Source organism: Petaurus breviceps, unplaced genomic scaffold (genome assembly GCF_028583685.1).
Source record: "Petaurus breviceps papuanus isolate PSGF00001 unplaced genomic scaffold, PetGlider_PUasm1.0 90881, whole genome shotgun sequence".
In the NCBI taxonomy this organism is placed as follows: domain Eukaryota; kingdom Metazoa; phylum Chordata; class Mammalia; order Diprotodontia; family Petauridae; genus Petaurus; species Petaurus breviceps.
The window spans coordinates 16,853,758-16,878,112 of record NW_027187369.1 but is presented as its reverse complement, the minus strand read 5'-3'; the positions used below and the strand labels follow the sequence as shown (position 1 = coordinate 16,878,112).

The 24,355-nt window shown below is 35.9% G+C and overlaps 1 long non-coding RNA gene and 1 pseudogene across 1 annotated transcript in view; one reads left to right on the top strand and one right to left on the bottom strand.

Moving 5' to 3' along the window:
* The window catches only part of LOC138150626 (uncharacterized), a 105,745-nt gene that overhangs the window by 44,617 nt on the left and 36,773 nt on the right, over positions 1-24,355 (bottom strand). The window lies entirely within an intron of this gene.
* LOC138150557 (cyclin-dependent kinase 11B-like) lies at positions 22,061-23,912 on the top strand (annotated as a pseudogene).

The window sequence follows — 24,355 nt, the reverse complement described above, 5'->3', positions numbered from 1 at the left end:
ATATATATATATATATATATATATATATATATATATATATATATATAAAACGGGGCGGCTAGGTGGCGCAATGAATAGAGCACTGGCCCTGGAGTCAGGAGGACCTGAGTTCAGATCTGGCCTCAGACAGTTAACACACACACACACACACAAAACCTATCTGTGTGACCTTGGGCAAGTCACTTAACCCCAAATGTCCTCCAAAAAAGGGCAAAAAAAAGAATACAGGAAGATAAAATGGGGAACTTTGATTTCTGGCCAAGATGGCATTCATCTATACAGTTGCCCCACAGCTGTTCTCCCATAAACACTTGAAATTCATACCAGATCAAACAATGATCAAGAAATACAATGATAACCTACAGTGACTTCTTCCATACTATAACTGTATAAAAAGTCAGCCAGAAGCTCACAGACAAGAGGAAAGGTGACTGCCAGCAAAGCCAGTTGCAGCACAGGTAAACAAACCCATAAGCTCAACATAAACAAAAAAAGGACAGAAATGTATGTAGGATTCTGTTTGCCAGACTCTCTGTCCAGAGATAGCAAGAGCACAGGACTTTCCTGAGAAAGCTCCAGGATGGTTGTAAACCGACAGCAGGGATGTTTCAAAGCCCCCAGAGAACACAACAAATGGGCACTGGCATGAGAGACCAAGGGAAGGCCAGTTCAGATGAGGATGTCACAGGGCTCTGACGTCCCTATCACTTTATCTTAAGATACCATAAAGGGCACTAAACATTCAGCACTCTGAACCTTAAAGATACAGGGGAGCCAAACCAAGGGGGCTAAGAATAAGACCAGGTAGGGCCAACTAACCCAGCCAAAAGCACCACAGGGGGACAAACCTGGCTCTGGAAAGAAAAAAAAACCTCCAATTAAGCCACTAAAAGCTAGAGATGAGAAAATCAAAGAAAACACTGACCAAAATTAAAAAAATGTTGTAGAACTAAAGATTCCCCCAAAGAAGGAACCAGTGATTCTCTAACAATTGCAAACTGGAATTCACAGGAAAAAAAATGGATTTTTCACAAGATATACACGTATACCTAAAGGAAAAAAAAGTAAGACATAAAAAATGAAATAGCCTCTCAATGCAGATGATAAGGTTAAATGATTTGCCAAAGCTAATTTTCCATTGTTTCCCTTGTTATTCTAGATCTTTTGTTCCTCCAAATTAATTTTTTTTAATTTCTTTTTCCTAGTTCTATAAAGTGTCCTGTTGGTAATTTGATTGATACAGCACTAAATCTGTGAATTAATTTGGCTACTATTTTCATTTTTATTATAATAGCTTGGCCTGGCCTTGAGCACTGAATATTCCTCTAAGTATTTAATTTATATTTCATTTCTTTAAAGAACATTCTATAATTGAATCTATACAAAGATTGTGCTTTGTAGAATGAGCCTGAAGTATTTTATACTTTCTGTAGTTATTTGAATAGTAATTGCCTATACTATTGTTGCCCACTGGATTTTGTTACTATCATAGAGAAATACTGTTGAGTTTCTACAAAAAACACATTTAAATCAATGTTCATTAATATTGGTCTACAATTCTCTTTTGCTTTCTCTTTCCTTTCTTTTGGCATTAGGACAGTACTAGCTTCAGAAAAGAAATTTGGTAAAAATTTCTTTCTTTCTCAACTTCTATGAGTAATTTTTATAACACTGGAATTACTTGCCCTTTAAAAGTTTAATAGAATCCTGGGGCAGCCAGGTAGCACAGCGAGTAAGAGCACCGGCCCCAGTGTCGGGATGACCTGGGGGATGGAATCCAGGCTCAGACACTTAGCATCCACCCAGAAATAACTGGCTGTGTAACCTTGAGCAAGTTACTTAACCACAATTGCTTTTAAAAAAAGTTTAATAGAATGCTCCTGTAAATCCATCAGAACCAGAAGGATTTTCTTGGGTATTTCCTCTACAGAAAATTATATTTCCTCTTCTGAGGTAGGATTATTTAAGATCTCAATTTGGTGTCCTATCAGTTTGAGTATTTTACTTTTTTGAAGGCAATCCTCTATTTCTTTTGTGTTCTCAGTTTGTTGGCATAGTATATTCTGATCATTCTTTTCCTTCCAGTTTTGTTGTGATTTCACCTTGTTCACTGTTTATTTTGTTGATTTGATTCTTTGCCCCTCCTTTAAATCAAGTTAGTTAAGATTTGTCAATTTTGTTGGTCTTTTTAAAGAACCAGCTTTTTGATCAGTTCTTACTTTCAAATTTATCTATTTTACCTTTAACTTTAAAGATTTCATATTTTGTATTATTTTGGGTTTGTTTACTAGTTGGGCTTCTAATGTACACACACATACATGTAAACACACAAATATTCTGTCTTCTTTTCTATTTTCTGAGTGTATATTTTCTTTTATAGGATTGTTTTCTTTCAGGATTGCTTTAGCTGCATGCCAGAAATAAATGTAAAGTTTTGTCATCATATTGATGTATGAATAATTATAAATTGCTCCTATGATTTATTCTTTGACCTATTCATTGTTTAGGATTTTATTATTCAAGTCTCCATGTTTTCCGCATTTCTACCCTTTTACTGCCTGTTGTACTTCACACTTAAATGAGAATTAGCAAAGACAGAAGCATAGCCACATGATAACAATTTTTCTATGAACCAAATCACATGGTCCAGTCCTATAATCTATCATCCCCAACATCATTCTCTTTCCAATTTGTCATGCAATTATCTCTCTGAGTCTGGATCTGCTCAGTCTTTTGGGTTGACCTCAGGATCTGTGATTTCTCTTCTCCTCCGGTAAGAGTTGTCCAAGGAGGCCCAACACTCTCTCAGAGGAAGTAGTCTCCTTGTTCACCAACTCTTTGCATATTAGACCCATTTTAAGATCTCCATCTCCAATGATATAGTTCTTTTTCCTATTAAGTGAGAACCCCATCACCACCACCAGTGACATGATATATTGGTTTCACATTGTTGCAATCCTTCCCTTTGTCTCCACTCCCTCTTCTTGTTTGTGTATAGTCATTTTCATGTTAACTTCCCTAATAGACTGTAAGTTCCTTGAGAGCTCAGCACAGTACCTGGCATATATTAAATGCTTGCTGAATTGACTTGAGAGACTACAGGAATGATCCTCCCTTCACTGTTTACCCATGGACTTGATTAGGGTACATAATATAGTACCCTTTTCCTTGCCCTCTCATTCTGCAATTGGGACCCACAAGATTTCTCTCAGAGGGCTAAGAAGTTTGTTATTACAAAGTATAGTCCATAAGGTTTTCAACCTGCTCCTCCTCTGTCACTTTTCTAATGTATTTAAATACAATTTTCATCTTTATCCCCTTGTGCACTTTGAGAAAAATTTTAATAGCCCTTTTGCTATTGTTTTTTAACCCTATATGGGTCTTTACCTTTCTAGTTTTTTTTTAATAGTTTCTAGAGATGTGGTCATTTCAATATGTATTCTTTCCTTAACAAATTTTTGTCTCTACTCATATTTTTATAAAAGTTATTATTGTTATTATTTTAGTTTTTGAGGTCCAAATTCTCTATCTCCCTCCAGCCCCTACCCCATCCATTGAGAAAGCTTGCAATATAACAATTATACATGCACTCATATTTTAAATATTTTTTTCTGAAATGTTTCAAATGCCTTTCTTTTACTGAATGGCCATTGTTTTTTTTTAATGATGATTATATTCAGGTTTGCAGGGTATATAACTTTGAGTAGCATCTTGAGTCCCTTTGCTTTTCAGAATATAATATTCTATTCCATGATGGGTTTTCTCATGAATCCTGAATAGTCCCTGTTTTCAGAATTTTCTTCTTTTGTATTTGAAGGTCTTCCTCCTAGATGCTTGGAGAATTTGTTATTTTTTATTGGATTATGAATTTGACCACTAGAGTCTTGAAATTTGAAATATGGGTTGCTGTTTTTTGTTTTCTGAAGGTGACCTGTGAAGTCCTTCAATTGGCACTTTGTGTTCTGTATTCAGAAGTTCTGGGAAGTTTTATTACACTATTTCTTGTAATACAGTGTTCAGATTTTTGTCTGTTCGTTCTTAGAGATGAAGCATTTTGCTTTTGTTACTGCTTTTTACTTCTCTTCTTCAATGTGATCCTCTACTTGAGCATACTTATTATTTCCATTGTGTAGATTCGAGTTTTTCTCTTGTGCTAATTATTTCTGTTCAGCAAGTCATAATTTCTGCCATTTTTTTCTTCTAATTTCTTCCCTTACCAGTCTGATTTCTTTATTGAACAATCATGGAATACCCTGTTGTGCTTCTACAGTTTCGTCAGAATCCATAGGGTTCTGTGCTTCATCAGGCATTGGTTCAATTCCCTTTGTGATGCAATATTTATTGAGAGAATCTAGTAATCACTTCCTTTCTAAACTTACAATGCTAGCTGGTATTTATATAACTACATTAGCTTATTTTTAGCTGAATTTTATTCCTCTTGAAATTTTTGGTGCTCTTAGCCTTTCTTATATTTTCTGATCAGTTTGACTTCCTCCTTTGAAGCTATCTCAGCTTCCTCCCCCTCCTCTTTGGGGAATTTACTTTTCAATAGGTCTTGGTCTTTATCCCAGGGTCCTTATAGGGAACAGAACTGATCCCAAATGGATTTCAGTCCCTTTTCCTCCAGGCCTGCTGTAGCCACATATGCTGGCTCCTCAACCCAATTTCCTCTTTCTCAGTTCTATGGAAGGGTTCAATCAGTGTCTACTTTTTTTTGCTGGGTTGAGTAAGGTTGGAGTGAGGGTTCCAAGCTCAGTTTCTGCCATTTTAGGCTCTCAGGTGTCCATTAATTTACTCTGATGCAATTAAATTCTTTGCCATATCTTCAGTTCTAAGCCAATACCTTTCATAACCTGATAGAGCATGCTAATATGATCTGTGTAATCTTGCTTATGAAAAACATAAATGATTACACCCAATTACTGAAGAAGTAAAGGCATATTCAATCTGTTTCTTTGAAGTTGTGTTTATCTCTGAATAAGCATTTATAACGGCCCAAAGATTTCATCAACTGGTCATACCACAATTTAGTCATTTTAGCCATAAAAATTTAGGATTTCAATTCCCATAGACTGTAAGCTTCCAGAGGGTAAAGGACAAGTCTGTGTTAACTTTCCTCACAAAGCACTCAAAACAAACATCTACACTCTCATCATATCGCACCTATCCCTATCTCTATTATCTTAGGTGAAGGCAGTAAGAAGCTGGATGTGATCACATCCAGAAGCATTGTTGTACTCTGTTTCTGGCATTACAAAGAGAAGGAAAGTTTTTTTTTTTACTCATCCTGAAAGCATTAATCCCCTCTCCCCCCAAATAAAAAAGAGATAACGTAAACTCTGAAATCTTCTCTACCACAGAAATCTATTTGTGGACCAAAACATACAATAAATCAGGCAGTATTCAAGTTAAAGTGTGAAGCATTTAGAGATAAGGTTAAGTGGGATTTCTCTCTTTGCTAGTCTGATTTAATATATTGTGGGTAAATGTTTTGTTCAAATATTTTTTGTTCATTCAGGCCTTGCTGATAAGCATTCAAACTTCTGTCTCCAAAGAGATTAATCATGTTAAATATGTTCATTTGGCACAGCAAGGTGCCTAAAGTAAATAGGGAAAAACTGAGTGTGCCAATGTCAAAGAAAGAGATGTGTTTTCGCCAAGCTCTGAATGATATTACTGAGTGTCAATACTAAGACAGATGATCTATGTGTTTCAACTGAAGGAGTTTCTTTTCACTTGACTAAAAATAATTAAAAGTGCAGTCAGTTGTATTTCCATATGCTCAGACTAAGTAGACCTCTTGAAAGGTTTGGGGGTATTCAGTTAGGCTGCATTCTGATAAGTGGTTTTATTTGTCCCTGAAATAACCCACATAGCTTTATGGGAAGATTGCTTTTAATCTCCTACTGGGCACCCTCCTGGAAAGTGAGTGATAGGGAGAATATTATAAATAGAAACCGACAGAAGATGATATTGCATATTTACCTCATGATATTGTATATTTCCCACAATTTCTGGGTAATGGAATTGTCACATAACTACAGAAACCATTTTAGGGAACCAAAATTAAATTGAGGAAAAATAAGAGTTTGACCTAGCTTTTCCTGTTTGTTAATTTATTTTTTAAAACTCCTCAGGAATTTTGCTAATCCTATTTAATTGAGGAAGGTAATTTGTTTAAAGTCTAATAGGTGACCATGACATTTGTTTTAGCAACCAAGCACTCTACTCACACATGATAAAGTTTTAGCTGATAAAGTGTTTCCAAGCAAGCAAAAGGGACACTATCCATGGAAAAGACATAGAAACAATGGTGAAAAACTCACTGTGACTTCAACTTATTTGATGTCAATAGTCCACATTGTACAGACAACTTCCCAGGCATGGGAAGGTTCCAGGCATTTAATTAAATATTTACACTCCCGATGAGCTTTGGAACAAACGAGCAAAGAGAAAACTGGAGGAGATATCTGCTCAAGCTGAGAGGCATTCAGTTAAATCAATATCTCTTCAAATGATTCAAGAAAGGTTTGGAGGATCTGGGATTTCTGAGTTTATTGGTGTACTAGATAAAGAAATGTGGTAAGACAAGAAGGAGATGTCACTCCCATCAGGGGTGGGTGACCTCTGAAGGAAGATAAATAAAAAGAAGTTATCACGTTAAATTGTATAATTTCTCCAAATGGAAAAAAAAGTTTCAAAGAGATGTGCTGCCCTGAAAATACATGCACAGTGGGTACCATCACTTGAATAAAATATATCTGAAGGCTCAGATACAGTGCTGACTCAGATATTCATACAGGAATTTTATCACAAAGGACTTAGGAGAGAGTATTAGCAACATTTTTCATTAATTCTGTGGTCTCATCCCTGTGGATACTTCCTCCATATGAACAAATCACAGTCCAATCTGTCTTTTTCTCCTGTGTTATTCTTTCCAAATTCTTGTAAGTACTACATTTAGGCCTCTCCAATATGTTGGGGGCTTCCTCAATGACTACTGACATTTCATGAGTACCAAGGAGGCATAAGGTATCCATTACTTAAACCTTTCTCTGACTATGTGACTGGTCCACTTCAGCTCCCTTTGTGATCATACCACTCTCTCTGATAAATACTAAGTCACTTCTTGCACACAATTGTACATTAGTGACATACTACATCTTATTAATGACCATTATTCATCTCTCTAGTGCTCTTTGGGTAACTTGTAACTTTAATTCTTCTAAGATTCAGGTGATCCATGATTCATGCCGCATAGTTTTACAAGTATTGGGGTTAAAATATACTTTCATATCATGTGAAGCTTGAGGTCATTGAAAGCAGTCTGTAACTTCCCAAGTGAAACCCAGACTACTCCCTTCCTCCTATTCAATAATGCACCTGGTTCACTGTCCACCTACAGTGTTTATCCAATGTGTATCTGCTCTGCAGGCTATCCATTCAAGTGGAAATCATCATCTCAAAAAGTCAAGATCACCCCAGGTTTACTGGAATCCACATCACTAAGACAATCTTAAGAGAATGGAATGCCAGCTAAGAATTCTCGAACAACTTATTTTAGTAATGGACCAGAAAATACTATTGCCTTCAGTAAAGTGCTAAGAATTCACTATTTCAAGAGTGAATCATTGTCCATGCTTCCAAAATCCATGAACAGTAAAAGTAAAAGATAGTATAATGGACTACTAGTCTGTGAAATTGTGTGGGTTAACAAAAAGAAAACAATTATTATAAAAATAATCCACGTTAGCAAGTATGTTGACATCCACGTCTGACATCCCTACACCTTGGTTTAATTTCCTTACACTATTCTATTTAGTGAAAGCAGTTGAAAGATAAGCACCATGAAAAATCTAGATCTGAGAAGTGGGGGGGGGGAACTGTCAGGAAAGCTTGCATTTATTTAATTGAACTAGAAAGTTAATTAGAAGGGGAGAAAATGTGGTATTGTCACTAACATACAGGAAGTATTAGTTGTTGCCCAGAAAGAGCAAGAGTGATTTAAAGAGCCTTTACTTAAGCAAAAGGCAAACTATAAAACCTGATGTAAATCTAACATTCTGAGATTAATGAAAGAAATTTAGAAATAATTTTAGAAACTAATTTTTTATGTAAAGAAATCACTACAAGATTAACCGCTGCCTATAGACTCTTTATGCATGCTTCTATCAAGGTAGAGATTGAAAATTGGAATAGGGGGACATTTTGAAGCTAAGCCCTGAGAAAGTCTGATTGAACTGGGATTTTCTGATTAGGGTGGTGACATTAAAAAAAAAGTTATTTCATGGAATATAAAATTGCCGGTAGTAATTCTGCATTGAGCTGAATTTAAAAGGTAAAGAACAGACACTGTGTATTTACCAGCTGTACTAGTGGCAAAGATAGTCTGAAAAATATAGTGTTGGGGGTTTTTTTTGGTGGTGGAGGGGAAAGGGTTGGATCAAGTAAGGAAAAGAAACAGCAACTCACTGAGCATCAAGATTAGGAAGATAATTCAGAGTTATTTCTTGTCAGGCCCATGGGGATATAAGCTCAAGCAGAGCTACAACTAGGAAATTTTTACCCAGAGCAGGGCAGAGAATGAGTGAATGAAAGTTTACTGAGTATGGCTGCTGGAGGTGGAAAGAAGAGAAGAAGCATGTCTTTACACAATTCTATTGGTACCATCTTAATTTCAACACCCTAGGACTAAGTTCTGCTTGCCCTGCTTGCTAACATCTCTGGTTTTAGGCCATCATACGGCAGCTAGGGGATGTAGTATATAGAGCACTAGGCGAGTTCAAAAATGGCCTCAGACACTTACTAGCTGTGTGACTCTTGGAAGTCCCTTAACTCTGTTTGTCTCTGTTTCCTCATTTGTAAAACGAGTTGGAGAAGGAAATGGAAAGCCACGCCAGCATCTTTGCCAAAAAATAAAAAAAACCCAAATGCAGTCACAAAGAGTCAGATATGACTGAAAATTAGTAATAAGTGTGACAAACTTCATAACTGTCATGTATATGGAGTCTTTCACCTACCTAGTCCCAGAAATCGTAATTAGAAATGTGATGCTGGTCATTTATTTAGCTATGCAAAGCTAATAACAGTGCTATCAGAGTTCCAAGAGTAAATTATTTCACTTTCCATCCCCTGTTCCTTTCTCAACACACCTTCCTCATGGGAACCTGAATGTGTAGGTACAAAGATTAGAAAGCAGTAGAAATAACCCTGGATTTGGAGTCAAGAGATGCAAGTTCAAATCCTGAACTTACTATTTAGCCTGCATTTCCATTTCTATAAAATGAAGAGATTGGGCTAGGTGTTCTTTAAGGGCCAGATCTGGCATTATTGTTTATATTATATAGAAGGAGTATAATGGACAAAGGAAGGGTCAAGTGCCTGTTTCCCTGTATCCCTCAGGTTGCAGATGGTGGGGGTTGGCAGTTAAGGAGTGACCCTTTCCCACAGCTGAGAACCAATGGAGCATGCAGTAAAGACTGCAGAATGACTTACAGAGAGCTCTGCTTTCACCTTGCTCCCCTGCCCATTACAGGAGGTAAGCTCAAAATTCATAGCTATGTTAAGCTAGCAGAGGATCTCTTTCTGGTTCCCCCTCCCTATAGGAAAGGAGTGGAGCCTTAGGGGAAGAAGCTAATTCTGTTCCCCATCACAGGCAGCTGTTTTCATCTTTTCCCTCCTTTATATAAAAGAATATCAAGAAATCATTACATCCTTTTCTTGTGGCTAATGACAGCAGGGGGTAGACATTTTAGAAGGGTTTTTCCTAATCACTTCTTGAGCTGAGACATGGGTTGGAGGAATAGACATGAATTCCCTTTGGATTTCCCACAAGCAAGAGAGACATAATAATCATACCCTCTTAGCAAACATATTTCCAATAAGTAGAAGAGTATATGACCAGATAACCAGAATTATGAATTCTTAGACATAACAGCCATTGAGACAAATAGGAGCCTGGGCAGGGCAAGTCTCACGTTGAGTAGATTTGAAAAACCAGGAGGTTACCTCATTTGAAAGCTCTACCCTTGTCCTTCATGTTTTTCTGTTTCTAACGTTTCCTGGTTGTTGTTTTTTTCCTATTACAGTAATTTCAAGTTCTCCTCTATGGAGAACTTTATTACATATGAGTCTGCCCCCTTAAAGTATTATAGGTATATCTAATTTGACCCTAGCTCAACCTCTACCCACTGGTAAATTCCACCCTCTTGCCTAGTTCCTGAATTTCAATGGCATTCAATCGGATAAACATGGCAATAATTATATGGTTCTTTAACAACAGGGAAGAGAATAAAACCACATATATGAAGTAAGAAGTGCATATATCTCCTTTCAGCATATAGATCCTCCAAAGCTAAGAGAGTCCAAAAATACTCTCTGAAGGCAAGCCAAATGCCTGGGAATTCAAAGAACACACAATTCAGGAGTTCAGATCTGAATCTCCCCTCTAAAAACTCTATCTATAAATGAGCCAAAAGCCAAGAGGTTCGAAGAAACACAGATCCAAACCTTAATAACTGCTTCACAGGGAATCTGAAGCAGTACAGTAGAAAGATCACTATTCAGAATACTTTGGTTCAAATACCAGCTTAGTGTTTCCTACCTATGTGACCTTGGGTAAATCACTTAAATTCCCTCATTTGGAAAATAAGGGAGTTGACTATGACCTTCAATATCCATTCCATCTCTAAATCTCTGATGCTTTTCCATTCACCTATGGCTTCTCTCTTATGGCAAGGCCTCAGATTCCTTACTGTTACAAATTTTCACTTCTCTGCCTTATGCCTCTTCCTGCTTAATAAGCACAACCTCAATATTATAATCTTACACGAGGATTACAGCAACGGGGCCAGAAAAAGGCTGATTCTGTGACAAAGGTCATTCTGTCTGTTTTTCTCTTTGAAAAGCCCCTAAGCCTGGCCATATCCTACATCACTTTATGCCTAGAAAAACTTGATCCCATACCCATTATAAACCCATATTACATTTATATTATATTATACCCACATGCTAAATATGAGTACACACATAATGCATCCCTTTAGAGGTTGGAGATGAACCCATTCTCCAACTGATAGGTGGGAAATGGATTCAATGTATCTGATTCCCCCTCATTAAAGAAATTCAAGCAAAGGCCAGGTATGCAACACAGGCTATTCCTTTTACATGTGGACTGGATTAAGTGACTCCCGAGGTCCCTCCAATTCTTCAGTTCTGTGATTCTCTATTTAAATACACAAGCACTATGATCACTACTGCATTTTCTAACAGATGTCTTGAGAGAGACATTATTTAAATTCTGGAAATTGTAAAGCACTCAGATGTGAAACCAAATGAAAATGATCTATATCTAGTTCACATCAAACAACCTTTAATTTGGGTAATGAAGTCTTTGCGTGTTTGCAAGGTTTGATTCTAGTTTAGACTGTCAACCCATGGGAGAATGGTGTGAGTATTCAAAGGTTACCAGAGAGTTTAGATAGGCTCAATTGACAAATTTACTCACTGATCTGTTTTGATATAAAATGGTCTCCAGAAAGTTAGTTCTTAAGTTAATAAGCTTTGGGTCTATATTCACAGCAACAAAATGTCTTAACTGTAGGTATTCATAAACCTCTTTTCTACAGAGCTCATGATTCTCTTGGAGAGCCTGTACCATGAATGCTATTCTCTTTATCAAACTGACCCCAATCACCAAATCCTGTGACCTTCTTTCTGACAGGAGTCTAAAGGTTAGTTCAGGATGAATTCATGAGGGGATTCATGTAGTATGGCATGGAGTTCCTGTAGCCTGAAATTTGAATCCAAATAGATCAAAAGAAAATTAAATCGCAAGACTGAACATAAAACAGATCATAATGAAAATAGCATTTATGAGTAAAAGCAAAACTCTACTTCTGTGAAAAGATGGTGCAGGCTTTTGGCCAGTAATGCACATTTGTAACATTCTTATTTAAAAGAAATAAAGGGAAATCTCCAAAATAATTCATCTTTGGCTACTCATATTTCAAGCTTCCCATTCTACCTTGGTGACAAAGGCATTCAAATGTCAACAACTTGAATGGAAAAAATAAAGTTTACCTGGAAGCTTAAGACCTAGGTTCAAGTTCTATCACCAATTAACTGTGTGGCCTTGAGCAAGTCAGTTCCTCACAATGAATTTGAGTTCCTATATTTGTAGATATGGAATGTTAACCTAGATTATGGGATGGAGGATGGAAGTTAAAACTCTCAAACTACTGGGTACTGGAAAGATCATTCAAGTAAGGAGTCAGAAGACCTACACTCAATTACCAGCTCTGATAATTAATAGCCGCATCATTACTTAACTTCTCTCAACTCTAGTTTCCTCTCAAAATGTAAATATCACCACTTGTTCTGAATAACAGTTTTGAAGCCATAAAAGCTCTCAGCAACCACCCAGCATCCCCTCCCCCAAAGAAAAAACATTCTATAACATACCTGACAGGTAGATATTTGGCATTAGCCTGAAGATTCCAGTTAGGGAGAACTCATTACCCCCTGAGGCACTCCATTCTATTGTTTTATTAAAGTTTATTTTATTTTCAGTTTCAGATTCTTGCCCACACCTCACCCATTCCCACAAACATTGAAAAGATAAGAAACAAAATAAAAATTACAAAAATGAAGTAATCTAAAACAAACTTCCTCATTATCCATGTTTTGAAAAAGAAAGAGAAGGAAATAAGTTTCAATCTGAGATCTAATCAGTTCTCTATCTGGAGGTGGCTAGCATTTTTCATTGAGAGTCATTTAGAACTGGTTGGTCAGAGTTAAAAACTCTTCTGCAGACGATTATCTTTACAAGAATCCTGTTACTTGTAAATTGTTCTCCTGATTCTGCTCACTTCACGTTGCCTCAGTCCAAGTAAGTCCTTCCAAGTTTTTCTAAAACCATTAGAAATTATCAATTATTAAGAAATCATCATTTCTTACAGCAAAATAGTATTCCATCACCCTGATATATCACAACTTGTTCAGTCATTCCCCAATTGATGGATATCCCCTCAATTTCTGATTTGTTGCCACCACAAAAAGAGCTGAAAAATATCTTTGCACACATGCATCCTTTTTCTTTGATCTGTTTGTGATATAGAACCAGAAGAGGTATCACTGGAGCAAAGCATGTGTATGGTTTTAATAGTCTTTTAGGCATAATTTCCCATTGCTTTTGATAATGGTTAGACTAATTCATAGCTCTATGAATAGTGCATTAGCAGGGTAATTAGGTGATGCGGTGAATACAGCACTGGCCCTGGAGTCAGGAGGACCTGAGTTCAAATCCAGACTCAGACACTTAACACTTACTAGCTGTGTGACCTTGGGTAAGTCACTTAACCCCAATTGCCCTGCCTTGCCCCCCCCTCCAAAAAGACAAAAAAAAGTACATTAGTGTTCCTATTTTATCACATCCCCTCCAGCATTTGTTATTTTTGTTTCTGTCATTTTAACCAATCTTATTGGTATGAAATGGTACTTTAGAGTTGTTTTAATTTGTAGTTCTGCAATTATTAGTGATATGAAGCATTTATATGATGATTATAGGCTGAATTTCTTCCTCTGAAAACTGCTATATCCCTTGACCATTTATCAATAAGAGAATGGCTCTTATTCTTATAAATTTGACTCAAGTTCCCTATACATTTGAGTGACAAGACCTTTATTAGAGAAAGCTGCTGTATATATTTTTCCCCAGTTTCCTACTTTTCTTCTCATTTTAGATGTGTTGGTCTGGTTTGTAAAAAAAAATTAATTTTATGTAATCAAAATTATCCATTTTACTTCATGTGAACCTCTCTTTATCACTGTTAGTCATGAACTCTTCCCCTATCCATAGATCTAACATGTAGTTTCTTCTATGCTCCCATAATTTACTTATATTACTCTTTGAATCTAAATTATGTGCCCATTTCTGTGACTATGACTAATTTCTGCCGGACTACATTCTAGTTTTCGTCAAATAATGAGTTCTTAACCCAATAGCTGGGATCTTTGAGTTGACCAATCACAAGGTTACTGTGCTCATTTGCTTTGGTATATTATGTACCTAATCTGTTCCACTGATCAATTTCTTTATTTTTTTACTTACTACAAAATTGTTTTCATGATAATAGCTTTGTACCATAATTTGACATCTGGTACTGCTAGGCACCCTTCTTTCCCATTTTTTTCACTAGACATTTTTTGTTCCTCCAGATGAATCTTGTTATTATTTTTCTAGTTCTATAAAGTAATTCTTTGGTAGTTTGATTAGTATGGCCAAATAAATTAATTTAGGAAGTAGTGTCATATTTACTATATTTGCTCAGCCTACCCATAGGCAATTAATACTTCTACAATTATTTAGGTCTATCTTTATTTGTATTAAGAGTGTTTCATAATTCTGTTCCTATAGCTCCTACATGTATATTGGCAGATAGATTCCCAATAATTTATATTGTCTATAGTACTTTAAAAGGAACTTCTCTTTCTATCTCTTCCTGCTGTATTTTGTTGTTAACATAAAGAAATGCTGATGATTTGTGTCAATTTATTTTATATTCCACAACTATGCTGAAGCTATTAATTGTTTCAACTATTTTTTTTCGTTGACTCTCCAGGATTCTCTAAGTTAACCATCATATCATCTGCAAAAGTAACTATCTTGTTTGTTCATTGCCTGTGTTTATTCCATCAATTTCTTTTCTTGTCCTATGATCATACCCATCATTTCTAATATAATATTGAATAACAGTGATAATAGAAATCTTTGCTGCATCCATCATCTAATTGGAAAGACTTCAAGTTTATCCTCATTACAGATAATGCTTACTCTCAGTTTTACACAGATATTACTTACCATTTTACAAAAAGTTTTGCTTATTCCTATGCTTTCTAGTGTTTTTTAAAACATGAATGGGTATTGTATTTGTCGAAAGTTTTTTCCACATATAATCAAATAATCATATAATGTTTATGATTTTTTTTATTGGTATGGTCAATTATGCTTACAATTTTCCTAATAGTGAACTAGCCCTGTATTCCTGTTATAAATCCAGCCTGGTTGTAGTCTATGATCTTTGTGATATATTGGCATAATATTTTAAGTATTTTATCTGTCATTTCTGTATCAATATTAATTGTGAAAACTGGTCTAAATTTTTTTTCCTCTGTTTTGTCACTCCCTGGTTTAGGAGTCAAGACCTTACTTATGTTACAGAAGGAATTTTGTAGGGCTCCTTCCTTACTTCTTTTTTTAATAGTTTATAAAGTATTAAAATTAACTTCCTTCAAATGTTTGGTAGAATTCACTTGTAAATCCATCTAGTCATTGACAGTTTCCTAAATTGATTTTTTCAAGACAGGATTATTTTAAGTTTTCTATTTCTTGTTCTGTTGATCTAGGCAATTTATAATCCTATAAATATTCATCCATTTAAATTGCTAGTTTCACTGGCTTATAGTTGGGCAAAATAGCTCATAATTGTTTGTTATGTCATTTTTATTGGTTGTAAATTGAACACTGTCACTTTTTTATATAGATAATTTAGTTTTCTTCTTTCTTTTAAAAAGTGAAATTAAATAAGAACTTATCTTATTATTTTTTCTTTTTAAAAACATCAATCCCAGGGGCAGCTAGTTATTGCAGTGGATAGAGCACCAGCCCTGGAGTCAGGAGGCCCTGAGTTCAAATCCAGCCTCAGACACTTAACATTTACTAGCTGTGTGACCTTGGGTAAGTCACTTAACCCCAATTGCCCGGCCCTCCAAAAAAAAAAACAATCTCTAGTTTTATTATTCTATTTTCTTACTTTCAATTTTATTAATCTCTCCTTTAATGTGAAGAACTTCTATTTTGGTATTTGATGGGGCGGCAGTAATTTGTTTTATTTCTAGGAATTTTTTTTTAGTTTTATACCCATTTCTTTGACATGTATTCTCTCTTTGGTTGATGTAAGCATTATGAAACAAAAATTTCACATAAAGTACTACTTTGGCTACATATTATAGATTTTAGTATGTTTTCTTGTCTTTATCATTAATGAAATCATTGATTATCTCTTAGAATTTATCTGACTCATTGTTTGGTATTAGGTTACTTTCCAACTGATTTTTAATCTGTTCTTCAAAAGTATTTTATTGAATGTGATTTTTATTTCATTATGGCCAGAAATAAGCATTTATTATTGCTGATTTTCTGAATTTGTTTCAGAGGTTTTTATACCTTAATACATAGTCAATTCTTCTAAAGGTGCCACACACAGTTAAGAAAAAAATATATTCCTTTCTATTCCCAATCAATATTTTCCACAGGCCTAGCATATCTACTTTTCCTAATAATCTATTAATCTTCTTAATTCCTTATCTTTATCTTAGGGTTAGATTTATCTAGGTCTGAGCATATTAGATTCCACTACAGCCCCATATTTTAACTCTGTGCATACATTTCTGTTTCAAATGTGTTTCCTGTAAACAACATATTGCTGGTTTTTAAATTTCTAATCCATTCCAGAATATTACTTTACCCTTTGGCTCCAAGATGACTAGGCAGCTTTCCTTTATACTTCCCTGAAATATCATGGTATCTTCTATTTTATGGGGGAGTTAATGCCATTCACATTCACAATTATTATAGTTAATTGTGTATTTCCCTCCCTCCTATTCACTTACACTTATCGTTCTCTTTTTTATTCTTTTCCCTCAAGTCTTTTTTTGTTTTTGACTACTGCCTCCTTTAATCTACCCTCTATCTTTTCTTCTTATCCCTTTCTCCTAACCCCTTTCCCTCCAACTTCCATGCTGAGTAAGATGAATTTCTGTACCTGTGCATATGTATAGTCTTCCTACCTTAAGCTAGTTCATATGAGACTGAGTTTCAAGTGTTGCCTACTACTTCTCCAATCCCCCCTCAATTATATTAACTCTTCCTTGTATACTCCATTTATGTGAAATAATTTTCTCCATTCTTCCTCTCCTTTCCCCTTTTTCCCAGTGCATTCTTCTCCACTCTTCCATTCTTCTTTAGAGATCATACCAAAATAATAGAAACATATCCAGACCCTATCTAATTAACCTTCTTTTAAAACATCTAGTGATGATTAACTTCTAAGAGGTTACACACATCCTCTCCCCATATAAGAATGGAAACAGCTTAACCCTTATGAATTGTCATGCATGTTGACCTTCTTATGCTTTTCTTGAATTTTGCATTTAAGTATCAAATTTTCTGTTTAGCTCTGTTTTTGTCATCATGAATGCTTGAAAGTCTCCTGTTTCAATAAATATCCATTTCCCCCTTAAAGGATTTTTTTTTGGCTTGGCAGGTTATTGTTGTTTGTAATCCTAGTTCCTCTGCCTTATGTAATATCATATTCCAAACCATCCATTCCTTTACAAGGCTAGCACCTAAATGTGTGATTCTGACTGTGGCTCTCCACATTATTTAAATTGTTTCTTTTTGGTTGTTTGCAGAATTTTCTCCTTGATTCAAGAATTTTGGGTTCGTGTGATAATATTCCTTGGAGTTTTCAATTTGAGATTTCTTTCAGGTGGCAACTGGTAAATTATTTCCATTTCTACTTTTTACTCTGGTTCTTAGCTGTCTGGTCAGTTTTCCTTTAAATTTTCTTGAAATATGATATTTAAGAGGTTTTTTTGTACATAGCCTTCAGGTAGTCCAATGAGTCTTTATTATCTCTCACTGATCTATTTTCCTGGTCAGGGGTTTTTTTTCCAGTAAGAGTTTCTCATTTTCTTCCATTTTTTCTGTTTTACTTTTTCATGATAACTCATGAAGTCATTTTGTACCTCTTTAGCTATATGGCCAATTCTGATTTTTAATTATATAATAATAGTAAAATGATTAGCACAGCACCTGGTATATAGTAGGCACTTAATAAATGCTTGTTTCCTTCTTTATTTCCTAAAAGCTCTGTGGTATTAGTTGTGTGACTTTGGGCAAGTAACCTAACCTCTTGGTGCTCCACACAACTCTAAAATTGTAAGCTACTAATAAATTTTATCATATATACATACACACCATCATTGTTACTATTTGTGCCACCAAGATACATAGCCCAGTTCCAAAAATATGGTAAGTACTCAACAATTAAGCAAAGAAATTAAGGAAGGCATCAGAAATTTGTAGCATGATTGAGGCATCTTTCAGTTATTTACTTTGTACTGTCATCCACTAATCTTTACTATACAGATGAGAGATTTAAATATTTTGGAGATGTTGGTATTCTATGACTTATACCACATAAATTTTGGTATTAAAATATGATCTCTTATTTTAGGAAAATGTTTAAGATAATAAAAAGAGTTTTTCATGGGCAATCCAGTATGTTTTCTTCCAACTATTTAATTATGAATCCAACTCATTGTCTACTTGCAGTGTCTATCCAAGGTGCAAATGCTAATTAATGAATTCTATGGTTTGACTACCTAACTATATGTCATAGTTGTGGCAATAGTCATTCTTAACCCATTTGGTTTTTCCTGTGTGAAGAGTTAAGCTAAAATATTTTGAGTGACTGTGGAAATCATCTTGGAGACTCATTGATGTTTTAGGGCTTGCAGCCAGCAGCCATGTCACCCACAAAGAAAAGCAGTCAGACTGCTGCTGTGTGGAGTGAGAGGTATATGCCATATGTCTACGGAATAGCTCTACAATTTGAATTTTGCCCTGGACCCCCTGCATGATAGCGTCAATCACATTTTGCCAGACTAAGTATGCCTTCAATCATATCTTGTCTGATAGTAATGATTAAAGGGAATTTTAATATACACACATATACATATGAATATACACACATATGTATGTATGTGTATACATACAAGTGTGTGCACATACATGTGTATATGTGTTTCCATATATATCAGAGACTATTTTATAATTTGGATGTATGTATGGGGGTGATACCTTGTTAGCAGAGAGCCCTTAAGCAGGTATTTTTACTCTACTGATTCAAAGGAAATAGTCAATTGTCTTAATAATGTAATGATGTGAAGAAAAAAAGACATTGAAAGTCTTCATAACTCTGACCAAAGCAGTGACCAATCATGACTTCAGAGGACTGACATTAAATCATGCTATCCTCTTCTAAGCAGAGGTAGGAGACTATAGGCGCAGAAGCAGATGTACTTTTTAGACATGGCCAATGCATTGAATTGGTTTTACTTGATTTCACTTATTTATCACAAGTGAGGGTTATTTTAGGAGCAGGAGGCATCATTAGAAAGTAAGAGTGATGCAAAGAAAAAAAAAAGAAATGAGCACCAGAAAGAAAGGAAAAGAGCTAATGGCTGTAAAGGAAATGCAAAATAATTTCTTAGCAGGGTATCCTTAATTGGGGGAGGGGATGTGGAGTCAGAAAAGGTCTCACGTATGAAGCAGTACTTGAACTGAGCCTTGAAGAGGGTATGGATTACAAGATAAGGAGGGAGGACAAGTATTTAGAAAAATAATATTCCATGTTGCAGAGATATTAGACAGAAGGTTGTGTGCTCATTTGGTCAGTTTGGCTACAGTGTGTGATGTGAAACCAGTGACTATTACCCTTTAATCACAGAAAAGGGTACAATATTTGTGTAAGAAATTTGATAATAAATAAGTTTGATTTGCAAGTCAGGTTACCAAATTCCTCTTTAAGTCAACTTTTTATGTCCTCTGTGATTATTGTATCTTGATTTATAAATGAAAAGCTTAGAAATTATACGCTTCTACCTGAAAGAAGATTGAAATGAAGGAGTGATAAGAAAGATGTAATTACAATGTACCAAAATAGGATCATTTCAAGTTATTCTCTCTTTAAGAACTTTATTTTGGATGACATCTAAATTAAACTGCATTTTAATTCTGGGACAAAGAAGAAAACCCACTTTGCTAACTAACTTTGCCAATCAACCTGTCAATATAATAATCATTGAAATTTGTAGCAAAACAGAATCACTTCTCTTGCCACTCAAATACCTCCTGAAAAGACACAAGAGTAATTGCTTTGCTAAAACTGACACCTTATGAATTCCCTCAGAAAATTTACTCTCCCAAAGTAGGATGAGTGACTTTTTGGTCTATCTTAATAGCCTAAGAAAACCATTCAAGAGTACTAGATAACAAGGGGTTTGAGATGAGATGGTGTAGTCTGATGAACAAAGTACTGGTCCCAGAGTCAGGAGATGTGGGTCCAAATGCTCCTTCAGCCACATAGTAGTTATGTGACAGTAGATAAGTCATTTCATCTCTCAAAGCCACAGCTGTAAAATAAAGAGAAGAATCCTTGCACTACATACTCCCTCAAGTGCTTGTGAAGAAAGCGCTTGGTAAACCTCAAACTACTATAGAAATGGTAGTTATTTTAATATACATCTGACTTTGTCACCTCTCCTCCCACTCCCCCTTCCTTCACCACTCAAAATTCTTTAGTTGCTCTCCTATTGCTTCATAGATAACATATAAAGCCCCCAGCCTGATATATAAAACCTTCAATGATTAGGCTTCCACCTCACTTTCCCATTTTATTTCATATTACTCTCCTTCATGACTTCTCCATTCTAGTCAAAGTGACCTATATGCTATTCCCTATACATGACATTCCATGTTCAGCCTCCATGCCTGTCTAAAGTGGTGCCCCATGTATGGTATTGCTTTTCTCTTCACTTCCACCTTGTGGGATTCCAAGCTACCATCAAAGCACTTCCTGCATGAAAACTTTCTTTATTCTCCAACTTCTCCCACCTATTATTAGCAATCTGTCCATTTGAAATTACTTTTTATTACTTTGTATGTTGCTCCTACCTAGTAAAATATATTCGGTTCAGCAGCAAGGGAAGTCCTATGCTTGCCATTGTAACTCTAGGACCCAGACTAGAGTCTTGTACGTAGTAAGCCCTTCATAGTTGTTGAAATGAACTGAATTATTAATGTTATTACCCTTGTTAATCACAGACTCAGACTTAGAGCTGAGGAAGACCTAAGAGATCATCTAATCCATTTCCCTCATTTTATAAAGGAGGAACCTAGGCCCAATCAGAGGAAGTGACATGTCCAAAGGGGAAAAAAGCAATTAAGCATCTACAATGTGCCAAGAACTATGCTAAGTACTTTTGAGATATCATGTCACTGAGAGTAACTGACAGGGATAGATATAGTGCTCTCTCCACTGTACCATGTTGCATCTTCTGATTACTCATACTAGAAACATGCAATGGTATTGATAGCCTTTCAGGCCCTCATGTAATACTCTATATAATCCAATGGAAAGTTACCTATCATGGGTATATGTATATATTATATATGTATATATACACATATAGTGTATATATTCAATTTTGTGACCAATAAATAATCTATTTTCAGAAATGTTTTGATCTAAGGGTCCCTGAAATTAGCATATTTTTGAGTCATGGGTTTGGTGGTTAAACAGAAGGGATAAAAGACTATACTGTCTGATATTTAAACAGCTCAATGTATGCCTAGTACCTTTACTACAAATGGGAATGTTTTTATCTCATTGCTAAGTTCCTATATTCAAGATTTCTACCCTCTGACCCTTATTTCTGTTCTTTTCTATCCTTTAATCCTCAATTGCTTCAATTTAGGAGAACAGCATTTCCTAAAATATACTGAAAGCTTTGAACTTTTCTCTTCCTGTTATCAGTTTCTGCTGCAGAGAAGATAAAACCAAAAGCCGCTTACATATAGTGTTTCCATCCAGATGTTTGTATGCTCCATGATGTCCAACAGAAGAAATGACAAGGCACCCTATAGCTCTCCTGAATGATGAATGAGTTATTGTTGGGAAAAATCTGAAGGAGAGTAAACATTGCAAACCAAGAAAGAATTGCCTGGGGAGATTGGGAAGCACAAAGTGCACTTAGCAATTAAGATAATATTGACAATCTTGTAGAGTTAGCCCTTCCTATGGCATTTACTAGAACCTCTACATCATTAATTTCTCATGACTCTACTCATTATAGTTTTTTGGATCCTAAATAGGCTATACTTCAAAGGATATATGATCTCACTGATGTGGGAATTCTCTCCATGATGCAGATTATGACTTCTCTAGTTTTCTACATAAGCCCCCCTCAAAAAGTCTGCTACAGGCTACATAGAGATGAACTGATGAAACTAAAGAAAGAACCAGTTGGTAAATTTGATTTGTTATAACACTGAACTCCATCTTATAGAATCTATACCTTGAAAGTTCAGTTTAAGTGCCAGCCTCCTACAAGGCCTTCCTGATTACCTCCCTCACACTCAGTTGTTAATTCTCATTCTTTTTCAAGGTTACTAGGTGTTTATTTTGCATATACTTTGTATTTATTCTTCTGTGAACTTGTTACAATGACCTCTTATTGCAAATATAACAAATCCTCACCCTTCCTGATCTCTCTACAACCTCTGTTCATCACCTTCTTCTCAATACTCTCTCCTCTCTACTTTTCTGTGACACTGCTTTATCCTGTTTCATGTCATACCTGATTACTCCTCATGCTTATTTGCTGGATTTTCATTCAGGAACCATCTACTAACTATCTAACTAAGACTATCTCTCATGGGTCTGCCCTGAGCTCCCTTCTCATCTTCCTTTTTATCTCAATTGGTGATCATGTTTTGCAAAAGACGTATTTATTAAAAATTAAAAAATATTTATTAAAGTCTATATTTATTTAAAATGGACAATTTTAATGTTCAAAACTCTGTGTAAGTTTATAAAAACTTAGATGAAAAGCTCAAATGTGACATCAACAGGTCATGCCAAATAAGAAATGCACACCTCTCCTACACTCAATGATGTTTCTCAGTCTCTGGGTGGGCAGCAGTTGTGGTGTTGTGGGTGGTAGGTGCAGAGAGTGGGGGGGGGTTGGGTGTGTGTGTCTTAAATGGGTGATTAAAAGGATTTTGGAAAGTGAAAACTTTAGATGAAATGAATCAGGAAAAGAAGAGAAGAAATAAGAAGAGAAGGCAGAGGTAAAATACATTAAAAATCCTGAGGATGATTCCAAGTGGGATTTCCTTGAAGATGGGAAGCTGAGAGGTCACCCCATGGAGATAACAATCCAGAATTCACCTTATAGGAAGGAAGATTCTAAGGAAGATAAAGGTGAAGAAGGTGACTCCTTGACCATCAAACTCAAACCACCCCATAAAGAAAAAAGGTCATCACAAGATTGATGAGAAAAAGAAAAAAAGGTGGGCACCACAGTCATTCAGTGCTATGAAGTATGCCAGAGTGAAAGAGGAGGGAGAACATGAGCTGTGGAAAAGTCATTGGAAGGAGCAGGATAAAGCTTGGTGGGAAGGGGAAAGGCAGAAAAGGAGGGAGATAATTTGGGAACATTCCAGGTGGGAGAAGGATCATCTTGAACAACTGGAGCTCAAAAGAGAACAAGAAGGAAAGATGAGGGAGCAGCAAAAGGAAGAAGGGAACAGAAAGAATGGTAGAGACTCTGAGAAGAGGAACAAAGAGCAAAAGTTCAGAAGAGAAGTTTTTGCTCATGACAGAAAAGTATGAGAAAATTATGGAGACAGATTAAAACGAAGAGATGGATAATAAAGCCTCTTATGGAAGCAGCCAGGGATTTGAGCAAGGGCATGGTAGGAAACAAAAGAGGAGAAAGTAAAAAGGAGGGATTCCCTTTCTGACTTACAGGATATCAGCAACAGCAGGAAAAAGACCAGCTCAGCTGAGTCCTCATCAGCAGAGTCAGGATCTAGCTCAGAGGAGGAAGAAGAGAGTAACAGTGAGGAATCAGAAGAGCAAGAAGAGGAGGAGGATACAGGCAGTAATTCTGAGGAAGGATCTAATCAGTCTTCTGAAGGAAAGAATGAATAAGAAATGAGTGAAGAGGAAAGGCAAGAGAATGGAAACTATCTTAGTTGTTACAGAGTTGAATTTAACTGAGATTTAGGAGAGAGAGTAGAAATGGGAGAGGATGCTGCAATCCAATACCATGTTGGAAAGAGATTACATCCCAACTTTCCAGCCTTATCTCCCATTGAGCTGAAGCAGTAGAATCTGAATAAAAAGGAAGGTGGCACAAAAGCTATGGTATGCAAATCGAAGGATAAAGACTAATAAAATTGTGTTTGAAAGGGTTGAAGATGAAAAAGGAGAAAGAAGTCTTCCTGATTATCTCCATCAGGGAAATCAGGACCATCTTGAAAGCTGAACACTCAAACATCACTATCTGGGAGATCCTGTTGGGCAGCAACATGGATAAGATCTCCATCATGATGAATTATGTGGAGTGTGACCTCAGGAACCTCATGGAGACACTGAAGCAGTCATTACTGCCAAAGGAAGTGACAACACTGATGATCCAGTTTCTGTGAAAGGTGAAACAT